Consider the following 27,425-nt stretch of genomic DNA (forward strand, 5'->3'; position numbering starts at 1 on the left):
GGATGGAATTAGGGCAAGTCAGGAGAACCTATTAAAAAGGAATTAAATTGAAGTAATAATTAAATCAAATTGTGGGCAACAGTCCTGCTTTTTTCCCTGCAATGTTATAGGATGTTTAGTTCTTCCCCTGAATAAATTATTCAAGGCCATATTCACCTTAAGCCCTCTTGCCTTTCTTTTCAAAATCTCCATATTCTACTATAGTTCCAACAAATGGAAACCAGTATTACATTTTACATATTTTTAAGAGTTATTATGGCAGATTGAAATGAGCACAAGCTTTTGAGTTGGAGTCGGGCATGTTAAGTTTGTGTTGCAAGTTATACATAAAGGTGGAGTTATCCAGAAAGAAGTTAAAAATGTGGGACTGGACATGGTGGTAGAAGTTAGGATTGAAAATCTTAGAGGCAGGGGTTGAAACTGTAAAAATGAAAGAGGCCTGGTGTTGGGGGTAGAGTGTAGGATATAGAATAGTATGGAACATACATGTTTGAACCTAGATGAAAAGCTCCATTTAAAAACAGCTAGAGAAATGAAGCATGAAAATTAGCCTCTGAAGAAGTAGGAAAGGCAGGAGAAAAACAACATAACCCAGAAAACCCTAGCAGTACCAGAAGTAAATGGTTTCAAAAAATATTGCATTATGGAGATGTGAGCTATAGAAAGACTATTGAGGAGGTTGGAGAAACTACTACTGAATCTGGCATTCAGGAGCTTATTGGTGATTCTCAAGGGAGGAAGATTTAAGGTATGACTAATTAGTAATTAAAAATTCCACCCCTGCTCAAGAACAGTAAATAGAGTTTTGTTTTGTTTTTAAATTTGAGATGTTTGAGTACATTTATAGGTCAAGGAGGATTCACAGAAAGGGGAAGAATGATGATGCAAACAAATGAAAAAAAGATGATGGATTCAAGAATTCAGAATGAGAAATTTCCTTGCAAGAGAGAAGGAAGAATATCCAAAGAAAATTTTAGTTTGCAAACTGAGGTGCTTATTTTGATATGATCTTTTTCTTCCTAGTGAAAATAAGAAGCTAGGAAGTTCTAATGAAGAGAAGGGGAGGTCATTTCAACAGCTATTAACAATTTTAAAATCTGTTTCATTTTCCTTTAAGATTGGTGGAAGGCGTTTTAAGCTTTCATTTATAAAACGACTTGCCAAGATCACAAAGCTGGTATTAGAGCTGGTGCTAAGCAGTGTGGGGCTAGGGCTGGGAGTGATCATTTTATAGCAGTGAGTTTTTCTCTTCTTTTTATTTTCTTTTGTCTTTCTCATGTCTTTTTTCCTTCTTTCCTTTCTTCCCCCTTTCCTTCCCTTCTTATTTTCTTTTTTGAGTGGCTTTATTGAGGTACAATTATGAAATCACTCACTGTTTGTATAATTAGATGATTTCTAGGAAGCTCATATAGCTGTGCAACCATCATTGCAATCTGGGTTTAGGTCATTCCTATTACTCCAAAAAGTTGCTGTGTGCCATTTGCAATCAGTTTCACTCCCAACCTCAGGCCCAGACAACCACAGATCGCTTTCTACCTCTATGGATTTGCTTTTTCTAAAAATTTCATTTAATGGAATCATAAAATATCTGATCTTTTGCATCTGGCTTCTTTCTTTGCGTTGTTTTTCAGGTTCATCATATAGCATGTATCAGTAGCTTTTTCCTTTTTCTTGCTGAATAATATTCTGTTGTATGGATCGACATTTTGTTTCTCCATTTCTTCCAGCAACATGAGTGTGTTCATTTCACAGGAACTGGCATCCTCTTCAAAAGAAATTAATAGATGATTCAATTGTGAAATATTTTCATAATTTCTGCTTTAGTTGACCTATAATTTGTTCCTTACACAATAGCCAAGATATTCTCATTTATATTATGAGGAGTGTATTATAAACATTTTTTTCTAAACTCATGCAATTCTTGAATACAAACTTCACAAATCCACTATTAAAGCCCTCCTAGTTTTTGGTGGAGAATAAAAGATAATGAGTTTCTCTGACATGCTTAATACTTCCTTCTGGAAATGAAGATTAGTTGATATTAACTGAACCAAGTAAACCAATTAAGATGATGATGATATGATTAAAACCCTTAACTGTATTTTACTTTTTACAAACTTTTATATCATTTCAGTCAATTCTTTTAACAGGCCCATTGTGGTATGCAGGAGTGGTATTTGAATCCTCATTACAGGTAATGAAACAGATTAAGAGAAATTAAGAGCTAAAATCTCATAGGGCTGAAACTCAAACCTAAGTGCCCCGGTGCTCTTTATATTCCACCCACACACTATTCCATTCCCCATGTGTCTTGTCTTATTGTAGGTGTCTGTGTGTGTGTGTGTGTGTGTGTACGCATGTGCCTGTGGAGCCCAGTGCCAAATTAATATATGGGGCACCTTGTTAAAAATTATTGAGTATTTCAAGATGGCGACAGCAGAGTCTTAAACCAAATACAGGGCCCTTGTGAGCACAGGGTCCTCTTGGGCCACACAGGTTGTGTGCCCATGAAGCTGGCCATGAGCTTATGAAAGAATGCCCTATTCAGGCAACTACTGGTAAGATTGGAGTGTCAGATGTGCAGGTAGAGAAGCAAGGCAGAGTTACTGCTCCCATCTATTTACTCTGAGATGGGAGTAGTAATATATAGAAGCCAGGCCACTAAAATTTTATGCTCCATGCTACTATTTTTAATGTATTCCAAAGGCAGAGAAAGTCACCTAATAATTTTAACTTAAAGAATTGCAATCACATTTATATTTTAGAAAAAAATCAATCTGATCTATATTTCAAGGACGGAATTTCAAGTGTGAAAATGAAAAGAGGAATATAAATTTGGGGAGAAATATCAATATTCCAGGTTAGAGGAGAAGAGGGTCTCAAGGCAGTGGAATTTGAAATGCTGAAGAGGGGGTGAGGTGGGGGATCCTGCTCCTTGCCTTTGAATGCCTTGACAGCCAGAAGCACTCTGGCACCTCATTGTGCCTCAGTCTGGAAAGTCCCTCCAGAGAGCAAGCTGGGGGCTGATGGTCAGGCTGACCACATTTGCATCCCTCCATTAGGAAGCATGGTGGTGGGCTGCCAATGTCTAAAAACAATCATTTCATGTATTTTTCCCAGTTTGAATTTCTTTTAGTTGTTGAAGGGCAAGTCCAGTAACAGTTTATTCATTATGGTTGAGTGGAAAACTGTGGTTTATTTTTAAATTTAGTAATTCAGTAGCTTCATCTGAGATAGTATTGCCCCCGGTGGGTTAGTTCTCCGACATCCTGGGAGTCATTTCTGGAGGGTGGTGGAATAAGAAAGCATTTTTAAAATATTAAATTAGGTATCAACTACCTTTCTATCTCTCTCTCTATCTCTCTCTCTCTCTTTCACACACACACACACACACACACACACGCACGCACACACACACATTCTTGAATGTTTTATAGATGGGAGAAAAAGGCTCAGAACTACAGATTCATTCACATAATGTGAAGCCTATTTAAGTATACTCATGAATGTGTCACACATTTGATCTTCATCTTTTATGTGTAGCAACAGCAGATGTTGAAAGTATAACCCCAACGCAGACAGACATTATGGTAAAGCTTTCAGTGGGATAGGGAGTAGAGATTTACTGTCATCACTAAACATGCAATTGATTTCACCATTCATGTGAAGTGCTAAATGAGATTAATTTGTTAGTCAACTGGAGCCCTGTGTGAACTTTAGTATATGTCAGTAGTCTCTTGGGAAAGGATGTTCCACCTTATGATTAGGAAGAGAAGACTCAGGTTAGGTTTAGGGGATCAGAAATTGTGGGTGGGAAGAGAGAATGATCTGTCTCTGAGATCATGGCTCACTGCTCTGGTAATTCAGAAGGAGTGAGCTGCAAACAATGGCCATCTAAGGCTAAGAGAGAATTACAAATCAGTTGTATTGCCAGAGAGGTGGTCTCTGCTATGCTATCCATTTATACTTGGGATTAGTGAGAACTCCCAACTTCTTGCAGTTATCTGATGAAACAAATGACACTTGCTATAGTACAAAGTCATTTTCTCATGAGTATCATGTACAGCTTCTACGGAAACCACGTAGTTTTGCAATGGTAGCAAAGTAAATGTTTATTTGGGCTTGGCATAGAACTAGATACCAAATTTTCTGTTTCTCAAGAGTGTTTTTCTTTGAAAGAACTCTCCCCTTCTTTCCTTTTTTTCCCTTTTTTTAGAGTCCTTTGGCCTCTGGTCCCACAAAGGCATCAGTCTCCACTTCAATAACTTCTATCCTATAATTTAAGAAAGCTGACATTATTTGGAATTCTGAAATCAATACCTGCCCAGTCAGCATTGCCCCTTATAGAGATAACTGTCTGTATGATTCACACAGTAGAGAACGCATAAGCTTTAAATCAACCATCCTGCACTTGTTCAGCAATTCTATATCCTTGCACTAGTATTTAATTAGTTTATGGGAGCAAATCTATCATGTATGTATGTTAACTATAATTAGGTATAGCATGAAGAAAAGTGTTGTTCTTAATAAATCTCTTTGCATTGCATTGTATTGTGAAACATTGATTTTTCAGAAGAAAATTATCTTCCAGGAAGAGAAAATGGTGGCAAAACTCTAGATCTCCAGTTTCCAAATTCCACTACTTCTCTGCACCACAGTAGTTTGGCTATGACTTTTACTTTAGATCTTCAGGTTAAGCTTTCCAGGAGTGTTTTTTTGTTTGTTTGTTTTTGGTAGTTAGAATATGATGCCATTAGATAACTTTAGATGCTTAAAATTGTGTTGTCTAAAAAATATTTACCAAATATTTACTGATGCTTACTATGTATAAACTGTCATCCCAGGTGCAGGGGTTACCTGTAGTTTTTACAAATCAAAGCAAACTGTTGCTTTAAAAACAAATTATCTTTCTCTATGGAGCCTAATATGGCAAACAGACAATCTGGAGCAACCTAGACCCCACAGGGCTCCAATGCCTATGATTGTGTCTGATGCTGGCTTAGGTACCGTACTAGTCAGAGTTCTCTAGAGAAACAGAACCAATGGAGGATCTGTTTCTATGTGTATGTGTGTACGTATGTATATCTAGATCTAGCTCTCTAGAATTATCTATCTATATAGACTATCTATTGAAAGAGATTTATTTTAAGAAATTGGCTCACAAAATTATGGAAGTTGGTGAGTCCAAAATCTGTGGAGTAGGCTGGCAGCCAAATGACGGAGGGAAGAGCAAATATTGCAGTTCAGTTCCAAAGGCTGTCTGCTGGCAGAATTCACTCTTGTCTGGGGAAGGTCACTCTTTGTTCTGTGAAGGCATGCAGCTGGTTAGATGAGGCCCACCTGCATTATAGAGGGCAATCTGCTTTACTCAAAGTCTGTCAATTTAAATGTTGATCTCATCCAAAAAAATGCCCTCACAGAAAATCCAAGATAATGTTTGACCAAATATCTGGGCACTGTGGCCCAGTCAAGTTGACACACAAAATTACCCATCTCAGGTAGCATATTTTCCATAAAGATAATAATGACAAATACTATATAGTACTTATTAACATGATAGGCACTGTTTTAAACACTTCACACGTTAACTGATTTATTTATTTGTTTATTTATTTTTCTGTTTCTTTAAACTTTTATTTTGGCTTTAGAGGTACGTATGCAGGTTTGTTATGTAGGTAAACTTGTGTCACAGGGGTTTGTTGTACACATTATTTTGTCACTCAGGTATTAAGCCTAGTACCCAAGAGTTATCTTTTCTCCTCCTCTCCCTCCTTCCACCCTCCACCCTCAAGTAGACACCAGTGTGTGTTCTTTTCTATGTGTCCATGTGTTGTCATCATTTAGTTCCCACTTATAAGTGAGAACATGCTACCGCATGTTGGTTTTCTGTCCCTGCATTACTTTGCTAAGGATAATGGCCTCTGGCTCCATCCATGTTCCTGCAAAGGACATGATCTCATTGTTTTTATGGCTGCATCGTATTCCATGGTGTTTATGTAACAAATTTTCATTATCCAGTCTGCCATTGATGAGTGTTTAGGTTGGTTCCATACCTTTGCCTTTGTGAATAGTGTTGCAATGAACAAATGCGTGCATATGTCTTTATGATAGAATGATTTATATTCCTTTGGGTATATACCTAATAATGGGATTTCTGGGTTGAATGGTAGCTCTGTTTTTAGTTCTTTGAGGAATCACCACATTGCTGTCCACAATGGCTAAATTAATTTACACTCCCACCAACAGTGTATAAACATCTCCTTTTCTCTGCAACCTTGCCAGCATCTCCTTCCACTCTTTATTTTTCCTTTCCCTCTGCAGGGATGGAAGCTTACTTATGCCAGGTGGCTGATGGCCAAGGCCAAGCCCAAAGACCACTGCAGCCCAGTCCTCAGGAAATGAAGTCCATCTCTGCAGCACTGGAGGAGGGTAAGAGAAGCAGTTGGTGGACGCCGTTTATTCTGGTCCCAGTCCCGGAAGGGCCACAACCATGGTTGCTCCAGGTAGCAGGCACAGCCCCCTATGTAAACTAATTTAATTTTCACTATAATCCTTTAAGAGACTATTATTATTCTCATTTTACAGGTGAGAACACTGATGCAGGTAGAGATTAATAACTGTGGTCAATCCATAGCTAGGATGTGGCAGAACAAGGCAGTTGTGTTTATAACCATTATGCTATATTGCAGGGTTAAAAAAAAGATTGTGTAGAGTCTATTTTTTATTTTTTAATTACAGAAGACTTCTCCAATCAAGCAACGAGAAGGCATACCTGGCATCCTTCTCTGCTCAGAGAACATGCTGTTAGGTCTACTCAGTAAACATTTCCTACCAATGACTTAGCTGATACAAAATATCAATTTCAAACTTCCTCTGACACACATACTACTATCCCTGAAACTATTTTCACAAAGAAAAATTATTTCACATCCTCAACTAAAATTTTATCAATTTTCATTTTTATTATTTTATCACAGTCTATATTAAGCCTAATAAAAATAAATATTTGGATAATATTTATTCATTCATCCATTTAAGACTTCAGTGAAAATTTACTGAATATCTCTTACGTGTCAGACACATTAACCTATGGTCAAGTGCTTTATTTAAGCAGTTTGGGAGGCCAAGGCAGGAGAATTGCTTGAGCCCAGGAGTTGGAGACCAGCCTGGGCAGCAAAGTGAGACCTCATCTCTAAAAACAAACAAACAAAAAAATTACCCAGGTGTGTTGGCATGTGCCTGTGGTCCCAGCTACATGAAACTGAGGCAAGAGGATCGCTTGAGCCTGGGAGGTTGAGGCTGCAGTGAGTGAGCCATGATCACACCACTGACTCCAACCAGGGGGACAGAGAGAGACGCTGTCCCAAATAAATAAACAAATAAAAAGTAAATGAATGAATGAATGAATAAATAAATACATAAATAATCTCATTGAGTTCTTGACATCAATTCTATGAGATAGGTTGTTTTTAAGTAAACTATCAGTCAGGGGCCAGTTAGAAACCACACTAGGTTTTTAAATAGAGGGGATTTAATATAGGGAATTAGTTAAGCAGACATTGGAATCTGAAAAGCAAATAAAAAGATGACTGAGGTAACCCAGGGAAGGGATTACCATAACCTAAAAGCTTAGAGGAGGAGCTCTACAGAAGCAGGACTCAGACCCCTAGGAACTGAAGAAGCTAGAAGCTTGAATCAAGGGCTGCTGTTGGGGAGAGCTGTTTTCAGGGTGACCTGACAAGAACAGCATGCAAACACAAAGGCCTAAGGCACTTTTACCTCCAGCCTTCCAGTCTTATTTTGTGCCCCCATTAGTGGATCCTGTCAAGAAATTGCCATTTCTTGATAGGATGCGCTAACAAATAGGAGGGAGGGACCGGCTACAGTGGCTCATGCCTGCAATACTAGCACCTTGGGAGGCCGAGGTGGGCGGATCACATGAGCCCAGTTCAAGACCAGCTTGGGCAACATGATGAAACCCCATCTCTACAAAAAATATAAAAATTAGATCAGCTTGCTAGTGCGCACCTGTAGTCCCAACCACTTGGGGAGCTAAGGTGGGAGGATCTCCTGAGCCCAGGAGGTCAAGGCTGCAGGGAGCCGTGATTGAGCCACTGCACTCCAGCCTGGGTGACAAAGTGAGATCCTGTCTCAAAAATACAAAAACAAAAAAGCCACACACAAAAAAATCCCCACCAAAAACAAAGAAAAAAAAAAAGAAGAATAGGAGGGAGGGTTTGGAGCTGAGAGACAACTTAATTATTGGCACATACATATTTTACAAGTGCTCGCAAGAACAGCCTTTCCTGACATGGAGAACTATGATAAAAATATATTTAAAATAAGTCTTCAGAAATATTCTGTGATGAGTATGTAAAATTACTCAATGCAAATTTGTTTAATAGAAATATTTCCCACCACTCTTTTTTATAACTAGACCGTATAATGTTGAAACAGCTATTTACTTTTGCAGAACATAATTTTCCTGTATCAATGTTTGGTTTGGATTTAAAACTTAGTCAAGGAGTTTAGTATCCAGGATATTTTAATACATTTAAAAGGCACTTTAGCTGATCTGAATGCCAAACTGGAGTAGGGCTATCTTCTTAAAGCTTGGTAAATGAGATAGATTAAGCAGTTTACGCTGGCGAGAGTTTAAACTGAGAGAGAGAGAGATTAATTTTTTAATTTTTGGTAGAGGCAGGGTCTCCCTATATTGCTCAGGCTTATTTACATTTTAAAAGGTGGTTTACTTGAGAAACACATAAAAACATGAAAGAATACTTCATAGGCCACTTTACACAGTAAAATAAGCAATGATAACATACCTGTTTTTGCAAGCATAAATACTCATACATACTAAAAACAGTTGTGTGGGTGTAACAGTATGAGTAGATGAACCATATTTATAAAGAAACAGGGCAAAAAGGGAAATGAATAAATGCATGTCACTATGGTTGGTAATTGTGTGCACTCCACTTTATAACTGTGGTCATCTGAAATACGGTGCTAAGCAACTGGAGCCTTTGACAAGATCTATCAAAAACTGTGATGGGTCACCACTGCATATGCCGTCGCCCAGAGAGCCAAGAAATTTTGTCTTTCACAAATGCAGATGTACAAAAAGGACATCTCTTCATTTATTGAGGGACTTTCGACATTTGTATGTACACACACAAGTATACACAAGTCAACGTTGTGTGTACTTTTGTGGAGTCAAATTTGCATAAAGTAAATTACAGCTCTCTAAAAATCTCTACACAATTTATACCTCCAATACTGGAAATGATGCCAAGAAAAAATACAGAGCACAGTGAATTGTCAAAAATAATGCTGACAATTTAAAATAGTGGGAAAAGCTAAAAAGAAAAAAAGAAAACAACAACAAAACAACTAAAAAAATCAACATATGAAAAAGTATGTTACAGGGATAGGTTATGGGCAATTGCACAGAGATACTCTATAAGAGATGGCCAGCTTTTACAATTATTAACTGCATTTTGAAGTCTCACATTACAACGAATAGCTGCTTTTTCTTTCTTTTAGGACATGGCTTTTCTTGGAGAATATGTTCATATTCATTTTCTATGTGGTGCTGCTCTTTTTAAAATTTATCTGATTCCTGTGATTGTGATTTTGGGGATTTTAGACTTTAGGGATTTTGATCTTTTGGGATTTCAACATTTGGGATTGTGTTGTTCAGGATTGTGTCTTTTGAGATTATGATCCAAATCCCATGAAAGGGATGCCCCTCCAGGTGTCAGCCTCCTTTGTGGGTACTTCTCCAGCTCCAGTGCTAGTTTATCTTCTTCTGGCCCCAACATCTGCCCATTTGGTCCCAGTCCACGACTAGTTCTTAAGGATCTCACAGACTCTACTAAAAAGAAAGAAGACCATTATGTTTCTCTCAAGTCCTAACTGGGTTTATCCATGGCTAAATTTTGATCTAGCAGGGACCAGAGAGAAGACACTAATGATTACAATCCTAGAACAGCCCTCCACACAGGTCAGTGGTGTGGTGTGAGGGGCACTGAAATATGCCCCCTCTGAGGGTCCCTCCTCAATTTGCTCATCTCTGAGCTGTAGTTCACTCCTGGCTGACCTCTAATTCCCTTTTCAAATTTGACATCGGGGTTAAATGATAAAGATGTAGATATTGTTTATAAATAGTCCTTATAAAAATGTATGTTGCCTGAGAAGGGACAGAGACTTCAGGAGTACTTACAAGCCAAAAATCGTGGTTCAATAATGTTCCTTTTGAGTCCCTGACACTGTATGAAATAATGACTTAGGGCAGGATTAGCCCAAGGTAATTTTGTCGCAATAAAGGAACATCGTTGGAACTTGCTGTTTTCTTATTGATGTTATCAGGACTCATTACAAAATATCTTCTAATGCCAGTAAGAATCCTTTTAAAAGCAGGAAGCTGGATGGCTGCAGGCAAGGCAAATCAACTTTCAAGATCAACAGTCAATTCAAGACAGGTCCTAGCGCACAAAAATAATTACCTTAGAACATAGTGGTGTTTGGTACTTGAGATTATTGAGTCATGAACTACTTTTCTTGATTCCCTTGTGGGTTCCATTTTTTTCCCTCTCATTTCTGCTTCCCAAGGACTAATGTCTTCCATCACTATTAAAAGCAGTAGCTCTTCTGCCAGGGGCTACCAAGGCCACGACCTCTAATGCCACTCACTACTTTTGCTCATGGCTGCCATGTCTGAAGCCAAGAACATTGATGTTGGTGTAAGGGTGCAACCTTCTGAAGGTGCCAGCACTCTCTCTGGCCACTGTTCAAACTTCTATCAGCAGTCCAGCAGCTGTGTTGTGCCTTCAGAGTTCGCAAAACAGGACTAATGCTTTCGTTTTTGTACCTCCCTCATGTGACCATTCAGAGAAATCTGTGCAATTCATTCAGTTATTCAACACATACTTACTGAGCACCTGCAATGTACACACTTTGTTCTAGGTTAGGGACATATCAGTGAGCAAAATAGATGAAGTCCTTGCTCTCATAAAACCTACATTCTTCTCTGTGGTGGGGGAGATGATAGTAAACATATGACAAATATTGTACTCAATTTCAATTCCCCTCTCCCTTCAAAAACTTCCTCATTGTTCTTGAATGAAACTTGTGAGTCTTGATGCTTTTTCCTCTAAAGAAAAAAAATGAGTTTTTCTCAGGATGTTCCTGGACCCCTGATATGAATAGACTACTCATGATTGTTCACCCACTCTGAATCCTGGGGTAAACATGATATAAATTAAATTGTGACCCTTGCTATATAATGGACAAAGTGAGGGTTTTAAAGAAAAGAAACTCATGGATTATCTTCTAATTTGTAGAACACACAAACATCACCCAAGATAAAAATACAGATAAACTTGACAGTTTAAAGGTGAAACAATTTTAATTTCTCAAATATAATCTATAACCTAGAGAAGACATTGCTGGTTGTTGCTCCAACGACCTCAACTATACGGTTTTAGAGCCTTCTTGGGGACGTATAGCAGAATTGCCTTATATGTATAGTTTGAAATGGAGTCTTTCAAAGATATTTCCTGATAGAATACAACTGCTGTATTTAAAAGCCCTAGTTAATGAGACAGCCTCACTTCATGTCACAGACATGTAAGAGAACATCTTCTAAAATAGAACTGTCTGAAGTAGAGCACACTTGTTGACAAGGTCAGCAGAACACAGGAAATAGTCTCTGTGAGATATCTTCAAGCCGTCATACTAACCTTTACCAATACTTGCTTAGCTGCCACATACTTGCTCTGCTTGCCCTTGTGAAGGTTCAGAGTGAGATGTCTGCAACAGAGAAGAGAGTCTTGAAGGAACAGGCCTTTTGGTACCTGTTGACAGGGACAGGAGGCAGGGGAATTCTGGGCAGAAGAGGGCAGGTCCCTGGCGAGGACCCCACCCTCAAGCTGGAACCACAGCCCAAAGTGAGAACTTCACATCCCCGTTTTCCCACTTGAATGCTGCCTTTTCCAAAATCACCCATGGCGTACCCTGCCTCCCATTCTGTGCCCATAAAATTCCCAGGCTTTGCTGGCAGAGGGAGAAGAAGAGAAGCAGCTGGATGCCAGAGACTACAGTTGGACCTCAAAGAGAAGCAGCTTGACTTCAAAGGAGCAGTTCAACGGCATTGCTTTGGAGAGGAGTCTGGCTAAGGACGGCTGGACTTTGGGGGAAGATTACCTTCCCACTGTATCTCCTTTTTAGCTCCCTTTTCCACTGAGAGCCACTTTCATTGGCAATAAAATCCCCCTCATTTACCATCTCCAATTTGTTCGTGTGACCTCATTCCTCCAGGACGCTGGTCACGAACTCGGGTGCAGGTGCCAAAGGCTGTCACACTGACCCTCCACTGAGCTCTTAACACCTTAACCATCCAAGGATGGCGAAGCTAAAAGAGTACTGACTATAACACTCCTTCTGGGGCTTCAGGGATTGTGGGCACCCTCCTAGATGCTGCTGCAGATCCAGCATGGAGTTAATTCCTGCTGGTGCCCAAAGCACTCGCCCCGGCTCCTGCACCCACTCACCTGCATGCTCCCTCCCGCAGAGAGATTGAGTGCAGTGAGTTAGAGTGAATGGAGTTTGCCCCTGATGATGCCTGTGCACTCCAGTTCTTGCCTGCAAATGGGTCAGGGAAAATTTCCTGCTTCACTGTTACCAAAGTCCAGGGACTACCACTGTCTCTCACATCACCTGGTTCAAATTGATCTTTCTGCATTGGCCTCCCAAAGTGTTCTTAGGAGTGAGCCACCATGCCCAGCCTCCTTTGCCAAACACTTTTAATTCCCATTTCTTGATTTGTTTCTTTCTCTAATACACTATACAGACAGTCCCCAAATCTAACAATAGTTAGTTACACATGATTTTTTGAATTCATAATGATGCAAAAGCCATGTGCATTCAGTATGCTCCTCAATTTATGATGGGTTTGCATCCAAATAAACCCATCTTTAAATTGAAAATGTCATAATTCAACTTATATTATTTTCCACTTACAATGGGTTTATTCGGATGTAGCCCCATCATAAGTCGAGGAGCATGTGAATATTTTACTTTTAAATGTTATTTATTGTCTGTCTCTCCCAGGACTTCATGTGACTTTCATGGGCCTTAGGCATATTGCTTCTATGGGACCCTTCCTCTATGTAGAAATGCTAGAATTTTTATTTGAAGACTGTATTCGTATAAAAACAATTCTAATCCAGGCTGGATTCATTATTTTATATTCTTTTTTTCTTCTGATTTTAAATGAAGTTAAAATTAAAACAATTTTGTGGGACCCTGAAAGTATTACGGGCCCTATGCACTGTGGCTACTCTGCCTAATGAGTAAATCAGCTCCTGAGAGTTCACAACCAGCCTGGGCAACACAGCAAGACCTCGTCTCTACAAAAAATGTTTTAAAAAAATTATCCAGGTGTGGTGGTGCATGCCTGTAGTCCCAGCTACTCAGGAGGCTGAGACGGGAGGGTTGCTTGAGCCTGGAGTGTCAAGCCTGCAGTGAGCTGTGATTGTGCCACTACACTGCAATCTAAGTGACAGAGCGAGAACCTGTCTCAAAAAAAAAAAAAAAAGTGTTAGGGGAAGGACAGCTGAAGTTTCAGATAGGATATCCCAGGAGCAAGGTTTCCTGAGCAGGTGACTCCTGAGTAAAGAGCTAGAAGAGGGAGGGATAGGCGGTGTTTGAAATGTAGACAGAGATTGTTCTTTTAAGAAGGATCAGCAGGTGCTTAGGCCCTGAGGCAAGAAGGCACTTACTATGTGAATGACAGTGAGGAGGCCAGTGTGACTAGAATGTATGGACAAGGAGACAAACAAAGGGAAGAGTAGTAAGAGATGAGGTCAGAGAGTTGACTGGAGGCCAGACCACTGGGATTGTGTAAGGTTACAGGAAGAACTCTGACTTATATTTTGACCTGATTTATATTTTAAAGAGATCTCTCTAGGTATTGCATTTATTTTGAAGAGAATAAATTGAAGGAGGCACAAGCACAAGGTGAAAGACCAGTTAAGAGACCACAGTAACAATCCAAGTGAGTAATAATGGTGACTTGAACCAGTGGAGTTGCAGTGGGAGTGGTGAGAAGTGGATGGATTCTGTAACTATTTTCAATGTAGTGGTAACAGTCTTTGCTGATGGGTTGAATCAGTGTTGTGAGAGAAAAGGAAGGGTCAAAGATGAATACAAGTGTTTTGGCCCGAGCAAAAGAATGGGTGGAGTTACCATTGATTGAGATGGGGGAAGACTGAGGGAGGGAGAGAGGGAGGAGGTAGGTTGGATGAGAAGAGCAAGTTCTCAATTAAAAATGCAGATGCCCATGCTGTAAAAGCAATTGAAGATGTTCTCGCTAGAAATATACTTCTGGGAGTCATCAGTTTGATCTCATTCAGTCATCAATTGAATGTCATCAGGTGATGGTATTCAGTGCCTTGGGATGGGAAGAGATCACTGACAGAGTAAGTCCAGAGAGTTGCAATGTCTTTTAAATTTTTGTATGTTCAACAACTAACTCAGTACTTGACTTCCAATACCTATTATTAATTGAATGAAGATGTTTGTACTTGTCCCCCTAGGAGGAAGCTATGCACATAATTTCCAAACTAGTTACTGAGGAAGTGTTAAGCTCCCTTGTTATATACACGTAGCTCCCTGATAATTTTCTTGGGACATTTATTTCAGTTTGCACTTCTATGTTTATCTGGATGATTATCTAAGTTATAGCTCTCCACCTAAGCCTTATGAGGGTAAAGACCATATCCTCTATTCTTCTTCCCACTGACATCCAGCACAGCGTCTAAAATATAATGGTTAATTTGTTGAGCAAAAAAAAAAAGAAATGGAAAATACTTTTTTATATTAAAGTCATTTTATTTGGACTTATCTATTGAATAAACTTGCTTGGACTCTTAAAGTCTACTTTAAAAAAAAAAACAAAATCTAATGGGGAAAACCACAATAACCTAAATCTTCATTTTCAACTAGTAGCATTAAGTTGATACTCCTTCCTTATCTGCTCATCTGCCCAGACCAATCATCAATAGATAGAGAGTTCACCACATACTCTCCTTACAAAGTCTGTGTATAACCTCACACCCTTCCCAGACACTGTCTCAGTTGCCCACTACCACATCATCTGATTGGTACTGATGACAAAACTCATCCACTATCCTTTATCTAAATCACATCAGGTGATCTCAAATCAGCTTTATGCCCCCATTGGGCTAACTCCATAAAAATAATATCATATTTATGGATATTATATCTGCAAAGTCAACATGGCTAATTAGCACCCACATCCAGCAACTCCTTGTTGTTCCTGCCGAAAGGAAAGCCTTTGCTATCATTGAGCCAGCTGTCACTTAGTAATAGTTGGTCTATGATGCTACTGCAGCAGATGCTTCCCAGCCTTCCCTCCCCACAAATAAAACCCACTATTTAGTGAAGGGTTCTTTGGTGTCTAGCTTTTATAGTTCAGAATTTCTCTTCAGTCCTAGAATGTTATTACATTTCAAAAAAACCATTCTTTCTGAGATGTCTGTATATTTCTCTGATATCATGATTTCCTATAGCATTAGCTCTCAGAAGTTTTTAACCCAAACTAGCAAGGGTATTGCTGGTCCATTGCAACACCCAAACTACAGGATCCTTTCTAGCCTCCATTCATTTCAAATGATTCCAGCCCTGAGAAATCAAATAAGGAGACTAGAATTTGGATGAGAGAGTTTGAGTGCTCTACAGTGCAAGGCTTCAAGGGGTTGGGAGAATCTGATTTGAAAAGCATGTCTGGGTGGAGGATGCTAGTGGTGCTTTTGAGGTCTGCTCAAGCAAAAGATGGTATGAGGCCCCAAGTTCTGGAGCAATGTGTGCCTGCTTTTTTTGTTATTTTAATTACTACTGATTGTGCATTTTCTTTGTGCTTAATAATTGTATAGATTTTATTATTCAATTCCCTCACAAATCCTACAATGCAGGTATTATCATTTTTCCCCATTTTACAGATGAGGAAACTGGGCACTAAGTTATATACTTCAAAAAGTCTCATAGCTAGCAGATGGTATAACCAATATTTGAACCTGTATCTCAGAATTTGTCCACTTAACTGTTTCCTTATTTTTGCCTCTTGGTGTTCAGTACCAAAGAGGCTTGCTACTGAAGCCATACCTTAGGGCATAAGGATTGGAAAAGACTTGAAAGTCACGCAATTCCTATTTTCCTATTTTTATCTGAGGCTAGTCTTACATCCCCAGATAAAATGGGAAACAACTGAACTGTCTTGATTACTGCTGTTTCCAATGCCTAGGCAGTGTTTGGTGTACAGGTGCTAGACAAATATTAGTGGAAGGAATACATGATTTGGAATCAGAAGTTCAAAGCCATCATCACATAGTCTTTTTTCCTAGCACCAATATTTCCATAAATATTTAAAAACCTCATGAAAGTCTGTAAAGACTTTCATGAGGTTTTTAAAAAGAAATGGCATTCAGTGGCTATCTGTGGTTCTCTAATGTCGTGGTGCTCAGGGTGGATCTTTGCAGAGCACACTGTCAAAGGACCCCTGTTTATCAACTTTTTTTTTTTTTTTAGAGACAGGGTCTTGCTCCTGTCACCCAGGCTGGAGTGCAGTTGCATGATCATAACTCACTACACACTCGAACTCCTGGGCTCAAGTGATCCTTCCGCCTAAGCTTCCCAAGTAGCTAGGACTAGAGGTGTGTGCCACCACATGTGGCTTGTTTATTAACTTCTGGAGTGATCCCTGTGATTTTAATTGGAAAAGTACCCTTTGCTTTCTACTCTAAACTTCAGCACAGTACACTGATGATGTTTAAACAGCTGCTAGTTTCCACTCTAGAGGAGTCTACTTTTCAGTGATGAGCAGGAGAATGCCAATAAATAGGGCTGAAGCAGGGTTCCTGGAATTAGGTGTGAGACTCAGCTTATCCTTATGGGATGTGTCAGGTGAATCATAGGGCCGTCATGGAACTCCTTGCTCACCTACGCTCCTGAGAGTTTAGAAGATGTCCTCCATATCATTAGTTACAGGACCTATCTGTATATAATTACTTCCTGGTTTTGACGTAGATGACCCAAACGACCAAAATCTTCTGTCATGATCAGGCTGTCTTCCAGTGTTTCAGTCAGTTTTGCTGAGAGGCGATATTTAGATAAGCCTTTTAAAACCAGCCATCTTATCTAAACTTTTAAGCTCTGTGCTACCTGAATATATGTCTAGCCCATCCCTTGTATTAGTTTACTACTGGGCAAATATTCATAAAACAATGAAAAAGAGTTCTATATTGTACTATTGAAAACCATACTTGAAGCTAACTCCATATCCTTGATTGCCCATTCCGCTGTCCTGATGGATCTCTTCCCTATCTTCCCTTTAGTTACCAGAAAAGCCCCCTAGAGTAATGGTTTTCAACTGGAGGGAATTTTGCCATCAGGGGACATTTGGCAATGTCTGGAGACATTTTTGGTTGCCACAACTTGGAGGATGCTATGGGAATCAGAGACCAGGGATGCTGCTAAACATCCTTCAATACACAGAGCAGCCCCACAATAAAAATGATCCTTCTCAAAATGTCGACAGTGCTGCTGTTGAGAAACTTCACTCTAGATTATGGGGGATGTTAATATCATGGGGGATCACAATAAGGACATCTCTTGTTTACACTTATCAAATTTAATTTTATTGACATTAAAATAATAAACCTGGTATTTATAAATAGGTAGAGGAAAACACACTGTCTTAACAGAAATGATAAAGATGAATTATAAAGCACAACTTCGTGCTAGCCACTCTATTGGGTCCTTTATGTGTATCTTCATCTCATCCTTACAATTCTATGAAAGAAGTATTGCTCTTTTCCCCGTTTTACAGGAAGGTAACTGCAGTTCATAGGTGAATAAATGTGCTTAAGTCCACATGGATACAAAGGAGTAGAGCCAGGATTTGGATCCCAGTATGACTACAAAGTCCACGTTCTTTCCCCTATAGCTTCAGAACGATCTTTTTCCATTCGGAAGGAGAGCACAGAAATAAAATTGTCAAAAATTTCAATCTCATCTTCGATGACTTTTCTTATTTCCTTTCAATTAATTCACTTGACCAGAAATTCCTGTTCCACAGCAAGTCAGGCAGAGCAGCCCATCCCCTGACTCATTTCCACAGTTTGCAGCCTGCTGTCTCCTGCTTGCCTTTCAAGCACAATCCTCCCATGCATGAGAAAGCTGTGGTGCACTGGAGACATCACATTGTTCTTGTGGTTTGTGGCCAAACTCCCTCACTGAGCCTCCCTTTTAACTGTTTCCTGGCTGGTTTGTGAATGATTTTGTGGCCTTTTCCCCCAGAAAATATCAAAGACTACCATTTTGATGTTCCCTGGTGAAGGCAGTGGCCTTTTTTCAATTTTCTCACTTATCTAATATTGTTGGGATAATGTTTAGCCAAGCCCTACCCACCCCATTTCAGAATATCTGCTTAGCTAGGTCTAAATACGTATATAAAACTTTTGAGTCACTTTAATACTGTACCATAAGGATGTATACTCTTTTACACTATTATAAATATTTCTTCTGGTTTTCTCAGTATGAGCAGCCAGGGCTAATACTTCAGGGAGATCCTTTTCTTCTCCTTAAACTGAAATCGTGATTCCTGTGCTGTGGGGCCTTGAAGATGATGAAATGAAGTTCATTAAATTATCTAGCTGTGAACTCCTAAGAACAAAAGATTGACTACTTGGCAAAACAATTTAATTGAAATCCTCATCCACATCTCAAAATAAATTTTACTAAGCTCAGTGATGTATAGAAACAAACTATTCTTTTTTTTTTTTTTTGAGATGGAATTTCATTCTTGTTGCCCAGGCTGGAGTGCAATGGTGCAATATTGGCTCACTGAAACCTCCGCCTCCCGGGTTCAAGTCATTCTCTTGTCTCAGTCTCTCTAGTAGCTGGATTACAGGCAGATGCCATGATGCCCAGCTAATTTTTGTATTTTTAGTAGAGACAGGGTTTCACCATGTTGGTCAAGGCTGGTTTCCAACTCCTGACCTCAGGTGATTCACCTGCCGAGACCCCCCCAAAGTGCTGGGATTATAGGCGTGAGCCACCACGTCTGGCCAACATTCTTAATACTAGATGAAAATATGGGTGAGTATTCATTTTATCTCTAGATGAAGAAAGACTTTTATGTACAAAAGCAATGAAAATATTCTCAAAGGAATAGAGCAATCAGTTGAAGAACCGAAGCATAGTAGACCTTTCTTTATAAAAATTAGAAATAAAATTAGAAGTCAGCCATGGAGGTAGAGACTGAAAGGGGGAAGGGGAGGTGTCTGGGTCTAGGATGCTGATAGTGCTGTGTTTGTTGATCTGGGTTTGATTGCATGATAGCTACACTTCTCACTGAGCAGTACACTTATTTTATATTCGTACATACCTATATAGTCAATAAAAAGTCAAAAGCAAACAGGTAAAAATATATTTCATGGGTGTGACAGATAAATGTAAAATAATAATGAAATTTTAATAATAAAAAAATTGACCATGGACAATATAAATGACTAATAAACACCAAAAGAGTTTAAAATGTAATTATTTCTAAAAATAAAAGCAATGTATGCATATGATTAAAAACTCAACAATACAGAATAACAGAAGGAAAATTAAGTTTACCTCATTCTTCCTTGACTCAGTCTTGCTCTTCTGGAAGAAATCACTATGAACAGGTTCTTCTTCATTCTTCCAGAAAATTTCTATGTATATTAATAATGGAATTATACTATGGTAATGTTCATATTATTATCCTTCCTGAAAATGTCTATGCATATACATATATATTTAAACCAAATGAAATCATACTGTACTGCATATTCAATTACTTTTTTTTTTAGCTGAACAATGTCTTCTGAAGGTTGTTGCTTATTAGCACATGAAATTCTACCTCAATTTTTTTTATGGCTTCAGATTATTTCAGTATATCATGATCTAGTTAAATATTTCTCTATTAATGCACATTTTTTAGTCTGGTTTTTGTTTTTGTTTTGTGATTACAAGCAATGTTGCAATTAAAATTTCTACATTTATCTTTGGATATTCATTTTAAAAATTGTCAGAAAAATTCTTAGAAATGGAATTGCTGAGTCAAAGGGAGTTATATGTATATACACATATACACCTTTTGCATTTTGCAAAATATTTTTCAAATTGCTCTCCATTACAATTATTTGTCAATTAAAAAATTTTAAAAAGGCAGGAAAAAATTGTTCTCTAAGGAGTTTGCTCCAAAATTTTGTTCTGCAAAAGTGCTGTCTTCCCATACCTTTCCAAACATTAGTTATCTGCAATTTTATTATTTATTTACATATTTTCATTTTTTAGAGATTAGGATCTCACTCTGTCACCCAGGCTAGAGTGCAGGCTAAACTTTTTAAAAAATTTTTTTGTAGAGACACGGTTTTGCTATATTCATCAGGTTGGTCTGAAACTCCAGGCCAAGGGCAATTCTTCTGACTTAGTCTTTTGAGTTGTTGGGATTACGGGCGTGAGCCACTGTGCCCAGCTCAATTTTATTAATCTTTGACAGTCTAATAGGTTAAAAATGGCTTTTTATTTTAATTTGCATTTTGTAATCACATGCAAAGTTGAGCATTTATGAAGAAATATTTAACCTCAGAACTTGAGCAGAGTGAGGAGGTTGTCCATGATGGACTGGGGTGGGGAGAGAAGAGGGAGCAGCACTGAATGGAGCCCAGCTGGGTACATCACTGACATACGGGGAGTATTTAAAGCCACCGCAGTGGATGAGAGGACCATGGTGAGAGAAAGAAGAGAGAAAAGGCTGAGGATGGAATCTGCCTTTGGTTTTAACCTGACCACAGCTTCTCTAAAACCAAGATATCCATTTCTTTCTTATCCTCACTAAGACCTCCCAACTCACCTAATTTTCTGACAAATGACCCGCCAATAATGTTTGGGGCTATTTCACAGGTGATGGGGTTCAGTTCATAGGTTTGACCTTTGCTCTAGGAGCAAAGAATTGCTAACATTCTCCTTTCAGGTCCCTAGTGGTTTTGATTCCATTTGATTTCTGGCTCAACAGCTATGGCCTTGTAGAGAGGCCCTCACCTCTCCCCTCATACTTATCTGCATCCCTTTGAATTTTCCCAGCCTCTCAGAGCAGCTCTGCGGCTGAGAAACAAAGCTGGTGGATATTCTCACCAGTTCCACAGCCTGTTGCCAGAGGACTGCTCTAATTTGGTATCTGGCTCCAGCTCACCATCCTCTGACCTGCTTGGATTCAGCTGGGACTCTGATTTCCTTGGTTCTACATTGGCTATTGCTACCACTCTGGCTCTGAGTGGAGCTTCCTCAATCTGCCTCTCACTCTCCTACTGCTGCCGAAGGAGACATTTCTGAAAATGTGCTGCAGATGTGAATATTTTCTGCAAGTGCCTGTGGCTGACCCAGGCTACTGACGCAGTCAGCCTGCTCAGCACTGCTTCTCTGGAACAAACCCTTGACCCCTCTTCCTTTCTCTCAACTTGGACTTTCAGCCCTTTCTATCCCACTTTATCCTGAAGCTCTGCTTGGCTGGCTTAGCTGTTAATTTTTTTTTTTTTAAATTCCATAGCTTTAACTCTTCTAAGAATTCTGTCATTGTCTCTTTTGATAATTGAGTACTCTCCACCAATGTAGTCCCCTAGGAGGGGAGGGGTTCAGGAGAGAGGAGAAAAAAACAGAAGAGAATTAACATGAATTAAGCAAAGATTCTGTGCCAGGCACCAAAGCTAAGGAGCTTCACACGTTATCTCTTTAATCTCCTCAAAACTTTGAGAATGGATCATTGTTAGCTCATTTTACAAACAGGAAAATGAAAGATTTGAAAGGTAAGATTATTGGACTCTAATCATTCAATAGAAAGAATTGAAATTCAGCTAATATAAATGTAAAGGCTGTTCTATATTTAGTGTGTGAGGAAGCTTCATTTTCCTTAAGTTGGACGATATATTTCTATTATGGCAGACCAAAACCCCAGTGGATGCTTTGGTTTTGTTTGTTTTTGCTTCTGTAACCATGTCAGATTATAAAACTGTTTGGATTTTGTGAAGTCCCTTAAAACATTTTTATATGAGTGGAATCATCCTGAGAGTATTGTTTTTCAGCATTAAGCCTATTGCATTTATTGCTGGCTAACGCCATACATGTTCTTCCACATGGGCATTTGCACAGCTGCCTGTATCCACTCTGTACTCACTGCATTTGGACTTTACGGTTATCTGCATCACAACCATTTTATTAGTTTATGCTCTGATAATTTCTTGTCTTTGGGATTTTTTTTTAAATTTCAAAAGTTTTAAAATGGCAATATAATTTGCTAAGCAAAAATAGCATTTTAGTATAGTTTCATTTTGGATAGGCTCTAATTATGAATGAGATTAAGCATCTTTTGACTACTACGTAAAAGCCATTTGTAGGTCCCTCTTGTGAATGACACTCATTTTCTTTGTTCATTTTTCTAGTGGATCATTGGTCTATTCTTACTGATTCACAGAAATTCTTCATATATATATTGAGGAAATTAGCGCTTGTGATAAGGGTTGCAAACATTTCTCCCAGTTTGTTGTTTGTGTTTTGAACTTTATATTTTAGGATACACAGAACTTTCAATTTTTATGTTGTCCAATTTATCATTTTTTGAGAGTTTTATAAGAAACTTAAAAAGCATTTTCCCTACTTAAAATTGTAAGGAGATCTTTTCATGTTTTCCTCTAGTATTTTTACACATTTCTTTTAAAACTATCATCATTTTGTCATGACTTTGTGATAGGCTCTTAATGAATCTCCCTGCCTACAACTTCAGGACCGCCTGAATCCATCTTTCCCCTGGTGGCCACCATGATCTTTAAAATGCAAGTTGGATCCTTCTTACTTTCCTTTTCAATGTAGTTCATGGTTTTCATTATCCACAGATTAAGACCAGCTCCTTAACATGGTGCACCCAATGATATGATTGTTATTATTTCTTCTCTGTTCTCTTTTACTTTTATGACTATTCACAAGATGCCCCTTTTGTCTGGAAGCTTCAGCTATATGCCATCTCAAGTTCCATCTTCCTGGAAAACCCTTGTAAATCCACCACTGTTAGGCTTAGCCATCATCTCCTTGATGAAGCCTATCCCTGACCTCTGCCCAAGGTAAGTCTTTCCTTGTCTGAGCTCCAGAACTCCGTATGTACTTCTATTGTACGTTCCTCATGTGGTGGCGTTAGCTGGTTTACTTTTCTTCTCTATCATCAGGGCAGGGCTGTGTTTTTTTAATATTTGCACTCCCAGTGCATGCACAGATTTTGGAACATAGCAACAGCTCAATGGTGGTTTGCTGGAATGAATGAGGTTCCTTGTTTTGTTTCAGTATTATTCAAAGTAGGATTAGGAAACACTTACATCAGAATAACCTAGGGTACTTATTTTGAAAAATGGAAATTATTGGACCCACCCTAGATACACCACATCAGACTCTCTAGGGAATGAAGCTCAGGAATCCTCATTTTTTTTACTAAACTCCATACATGATTTTTACACATACTGAAGTTTGAAAACTACTCTTACTCCTATGCCTACAAAGGGCTTTTAAACATGACACCTTAGAATGGAGGACCATTTGGAGAGAAGTACTAGGTATTAGGGTGCAAGGGAAGTGAAATAAATTTATGGTATGTCCATAAAATGGAATATTACACATGCGTTAGAATTTATAAGCTAGGTATATTTTCTCTTATGGACGTTCTCCAAGAGCTGTTGTTAATTGAAAAAAAAAAAAAGAAGGAAAAAACAGGACCATATGGTTATACATATGCTCAGAAAACCTTCTGGAAGATTACATAGAGAACTGTTAAAAATGCTTATCCCTAGGGAGTGAGATTGGGGTGGCTGGAAAGTTGTAAGCTTGTATTGTTATCTGTGCTATTGTATACTCTAAACTTTTTCATGTACCTGCTTCACTTTATTTTTTTTTTTTGAGACGGAGTCTCACTCTGTCGCCCAGGCTGGGGTGCAGTGGCACGATCTCGGCTCACTGCAAGCTCTGCCTCCCGGGTTCATGCCATTCTCCTGCCTCAGCCTCCCGAGTAGCTGGGACTACAGGCCCGCCACCACGCCCGGCTAATTTTTTTGTATTTTTAGAGAGACGGGGTTTCACCATGTTAGCCAGGATGGTCTCAATCTCTTGACCTCGTGATCCACCTGCCTCGGCCTCCCGAAGTGCTGGGATTACAGGCGTGAGCCACCACATCCGGCCTTCACTTTTATATTATTTAAACTTAAAGTCTTTCTTGTTGTATCGCATATTAAAGCAAAAAAGTAAAAAAGTAATAAGGTAATAAGTTGCTTTTCTATATCTACTTTTACAATGTAATAGAAGATAATAAAATTTTTATGTATCTTCGGAGTTGGCAAACAAGTAATTCAGTGAAAGAAGTTCAGGCTGTGGAAATTCAAAGACCTAGGTTTTTAAAAAAAGATTGACATGAAATTCACGTGACATAAGTGTAACCATTTTATTTTTATTTTTTTATTTTTTTTAGAGATGGGGGTCTTGCTATGTTGCCTAGGCTGGTGTATAGTGGCTATTTACAGGCACAGTCATAGCCTCAGCCTTCCAAGTAGCTGGCACTACAGGTGCAGCCAACATGCCTCGCTAAGCTGAACCATTTTAAAGTAAGCAATTCAGTTTGTGTTGTGCAACCAACACCTTTATCTAGTTCCAAAATATTTTCATCACCAGTTTCATTATCAGCAATTTTATGGGCAGCTAATAATCTGTGTTCTGTCTCTATCCTGAGTATTCATGTGAATGAAATCATTTAATGTGACCCCTTGTGTCTGGCATCTTTCACTTAGCATAATGTTTTCGAGGTTCATCCACATTGTAGCATGTCCCAGCACTTTAGTCCTTCTTTGATGAGTTATATTTTATTGTACAGTTATAAGACTTGGTTTTGAGACCAGACTCCACTTAGTTCTTGCCTTGAGGTGGGCAAGACACTAACCTTTCTGAGCCTCAATTTCCTGAACTGTAAAATAGGGATGGTAACAAGAATTTGGATACCTGTAACACAAAATTGTGTGTATGAAATGGAGGACTGCACATGAAAATGCCTGCTGCATGATCAGGCCAAACAGAATGTGCTGGACCCAGATCCAGACCCAGACCCACACCCAGACCCAACCACTGGAGTGGAGCTGGAGGCAAGAGCTGCAGGCAGCAGGCCCGGCTGCAGGCTACAGAAAGAACTCTAGCTAGGAGAAAGTGAAGCGCTGAGGATGGTCATCTAGGCAAATTGTCAGCAAGAGGGAAGCTTGCCAAGAGAGAAAGGCAGTGTCTCCTTGATGGCTGGAACTCAGTCTCAGGGCATCTAGGCATCCCTGAAATCTGAGATTTCTGTGAGGAAACAGTTCCTTTTGGGGCTTAGGGACTGGTCTGTTATCTCAGTGAGGACAGGCAGGAGTGGTCATCCAAGTCGGATTTCTGAATCTAAGGAAGCCGACTAGCAATAGGCATCCAGACATGAGGGAATTAAGTGGACCTCAGCAATTAGAATAGGGGTCCCAAGTCAGTCTGGCCCTAAGATTCACTTGTGCTGTGTTGTTGAACTAGGGTTTACTTTCTGTCCAGCGATAAGATTGATCCCAAAGACTCCCTCCTTAGGAGGGAAAGGGGAGCCATCAGTGGTGAGGCAAGGGCATACATGAGTGACATTTTGCAGAGATTCAAGTGATATGTGGTCATGGCTTTATTTCTCTTCCTCATAATTCTATATGTTATAGAATTGGTTCATATAACAACCTATATAAGTTGGTACAAAAGTAATTGTGGTTTTTGCATTATTGAAATTTGCCATTTGACACTGGAATACATTCTTAAGTAAATGTGGCTATGTTATACATCATTCTAATGCATATTTCTCATTTTTTTTGCTAATGACTTATTACTTGCTGTTTATTTTATATTTATTTTAGACTATGGAAATAATGTTAGACAAAAAGCAAATTCAAACGATTTTCTTATTCAAATTCAAAATGGGTCATAAAGTAGCAGAGACAACTCGCAACATCAAAAATGCATTTGGCCCAGGAACTGCTAATGAAGAAATGTACAGTGCAGTGGTGGTTCAGGAAGTTTTGCAAAGCAGAAGAGAGCCTTGAAGATGAGGAGCATAGTGGCCAGCCATCGGAAGTTGACAACGACCAACTGAGAGCACTCATGGAAGCTGATCCTCTTACAACCACATGAGAAGTTGCCCAAGAACTCAACGTCAACCATTCTATGGTTGTTCATCATTGAAGCAGATGGAAAGGCAAAGAAGCTCGATAAATGGGTGCCTCATGAGCTCAGCAAACGTAAAATAAAATCATCATTTTGAAGTATCATCTCTTAGTCTACACAACAATAACGAACCATTTCTCCATCGGATTGTGCAATGAAAAGTGAATTTTATATGACAACTGGTGATGACCAGCTCAGTGATTGGATCAAGAAAGAAGCTCCAAAGTCCCAAAGCCAAACTTGTTACCAAAAAAAGGTCATGGTCACTGTTTGGTGATCTGCTGCCAGTTATGATCCTCCACAGCTTTCTGAATCCCATTGAAACCATTACATCTGAGAAGCATGCTCAGCAAATCGATAAGATGCACTGAAAACCGCAATGCCTGCAGCCGGCATTGGTCAACAGAAAGGGCCCAATTCACCACGACAATGCTTGGCGGCACATCACACAACCAGTGCTTCAAAAGTTGAATGAATTGGGCTACAAAGTTTTGCCTCATCCACCATATTCACTTGACCTCTCGCCAACCAACTACCACTTCTTCAAGCATCTCAACAACTTTTTGCAGGGAAAATGCTTCCACAACCAGCAGGATGCAAAAAATGCTTTCCAAGAGTTTGTCAAATCCCAAAGCTCGAATTTTTATACTGCAGGAATAAACAAACTTATTTCTTGTTGGCAAAAATGTGTTGATTGTAATGGTTCCTATTTTGAGTAATAAAGATGTGTTTGAGCCCAGTTATAACGATTTAAAATTCACGGTCCAAAACTGCAATTACTTTTGCACCAACCTTAGATAGTGACTCCATAACATAACAACAGGCAGTTCAGTCAGCAAGAGTAGGTCAAACTGGTTATTCAAAAAACAAACTCATTTAACTATTTTTCCATTTTTCAGCTGGCACTTTTATAAGTACAATCATAGAATAATAATAAAATAATAATTACATAATAATTATAATTAATTAAATAATAATTAAATTAAATAAAAATTATAATTAATTAAATAATAATAAATAAAAGCCTGTAATTCTTTTAGATCATCTAACAGCTTATGTGATTTGAG

General features: G+C 38.9%; 1 long non-coding RNA gene across 1 annotated transcript; it reads left to right on the forward strand.

The window, feature by feature from the left end:
- The first annotated feature begins 6,419 nt into the window (after positions 1-6,419).
- Positions 6,420-27,097, forward strand: LOC107974371 (uncharacterized). The gene is made up of 4 exons (XR_001717084.3): positions 6,420-6,503; positions 12,052-21,920; positions 23,095-23,228; positions 26,052-27,097. It is a non-coding gene; the product is annotated as an uncharacterized LOC107974371 (long non-coding RNA).
- The last annotated feature ends 328 nt before the right edge of the window (positions 27,098-27,425 follow it).

The sequence above is a fragment of the Pan troglodytes genome, chromosome 3, assembly GCF_028858775.2.
Source record: "Pan troglodytes isolate AG18354 chromosome 3, NHGRI_mPanTro3-v2.0_pri, whole genome shotgun sequence".
Taxonomy (NCBI): Eukaryota; Metazoa; Chordata; class Mammalia; order Primates; family Hominidae; genus Pan; species Pan troglodytes.